The sequence below is a fragment of the Pseudorca crassidens genome, chromosome 14 (assembly GCF_039906515.1).
Source record: "Pseudorca crassidens isolate mPseCra1 chromosome 14, mPseCra1.hap1, whole genome shotgun sequence".
Lineage (NCBI taxonomy): Eukaryota > Metazoa > Chordata > Mammalia > Artiodactyla > Delphinidae > Pseudorca > Pseudorca crassidens.
In genome coordinates, this window is record NC_090309.1 from 36,728,427 (window position 1) to 36,730,301 (window position 1,875).

Genomic DNA, 1,875 nt, shown 5'->3' on the forward strand with positions numbered 1-1,875 from the left:
GTTTGAAAACCTCTGCCATGGAGAATTTCTGGAAGGATATGCAAAGAACTAATAAGAGGGGTTATTTCTAGGGAAAATAACGGGGTGCTGGAGCCCAAAGGTAGAGGGTGGGGGAGATTTCGTAATTGGGTCCCTTGTGCATGTATGTCTATTCAAATAACCCAAGAATCATGAGACTCCCGGCCCTCCCATCTACTTCCCTCGCCCCATAGCTGTCCTAGCACCCCGCTCCTCACACTGCCTCTCCCCCAGGCAACTTGGCTTGCTTTTCTCCTCTCCCCATTCTTCTCTTGTCTGGTCTTTATTACTATGTCTTCTAACCCTCATAAGGAGAGTTGAGGGAAGGAGTAGAGAAACCAGGCTAGCACTTACAGAATTCTCCTTGAGGAGCTGGAGGGGCAGGAAGTCTATGCACCAGAGCGTGCTAATAATGTCTGTTGGGTTCCCCTCTACTAAGGAATTAAGAGAAAGCCCGTCTCCATCCTCTTTCCAGTAGTCAAACAGGCATTGTTTTCTTCTTCCGTTGTGCTTTTGTTTCTGTTCCACTCTCCTCCTGACTCAGCCCTCAGAAGCCTGAGCTCTCAGCCTAATTCCAGCCACACAGAAACCGTGGAGAGGGCTGCTCAGCGTCTGGAAGATGTTTTGCAGCTGAAACATGTCGACCAAGAAACACAGAAGGCTGCGAATTAGAAGAGAGCTTCTGTGGAATTAGGAATTGCAATTCAGGAGATACCGGTTCAGGTAAAACCAAAAGAGTGTTCCAGGGAAGAGAAAGAGTCAGGGGCTTATAAAGGTAAAAGGCACCGGGTTGTTGAGTTTTAAGAACTAGGATTGACCCTGACGCAAGAAAGGAAATATTTGTCCTTAAGGGATAGGTTGTCATGGGTTATTTTAGGGTGAGGGTCTGATAAGTATCTTGAGTTTCTGGAACATGGGGCAGATGTTCTGGATGCCTGCGTTAAGACAATAAATGGTCAGAGCTCAGATTCCATCCAGGCCGAGGCGTGTGTAAATCATACTTCTTCCACGGTCTCTCAGCTCCATTTTAGAGAACGCTCTTAGCGACGCTGACTCTACGTTGACTTTCATCACACAAACAGGAGCAAGAAGAACCTTCTAACAGGTCACCCACACCCCAAAGACAGCCACATGGAAGTGGACGATGTGGCAAGAATATGTATCCAGGGAAGTAGGGCGAATGCCCATAGTGCCCAAACATCCCTGCTGATCCAGTGAGTGGCCCTTGGCTTGTGGTGTGGGACTGAGTTTACAGATACCACCTCCACCCCAGGAACTCAGTACCTTCGATGCAGTGATAAGCTAGTAAGTTAACTTTTTTTTTTTTTTTTTTTTGCGGTACGCGGGCCTCTCACTGTTGTGGCCTCTCCCGTTGTGGAGCACAGGCTCCGGACGCGCAGGCTCAGCGACCATGGCTCACGGGCCTAGCCGCTCCGCGGCATGTGGGATCTTCCCGGACCGGGGCACGAACCCGTGTCCCCTGCATTGGCAGGCGGACTCTCAACCACTGCGCCACCAGGGAAGCCCTAGTAAGTTAACTTTTAAAAAAGTCCTGATTAATGGTGTTTGCCAATTCCCGTTGTGTAAATACTCATGCCTCAGCCAATTTCAAGTTACCGGTGTGAAGCGCTGGGAAGAGATCCACACAACAGAGGGCAGAGTTAGCGGGATTCCCAGAGGGAGTGGCTGAACCACATGCACCCCTGGGGGCACAGAACTCCACTGCTGGACAGGACTGACGTGTATGGTGCCCAGTGCGTGTCCCCTAGGAAGAGGCCAACATCTCTGTGTTACCTTCCAGTGTTGCAGATAGCACACAGCAAGCCTTAAGAGTCTCTGACTAACATTGTTGAAATG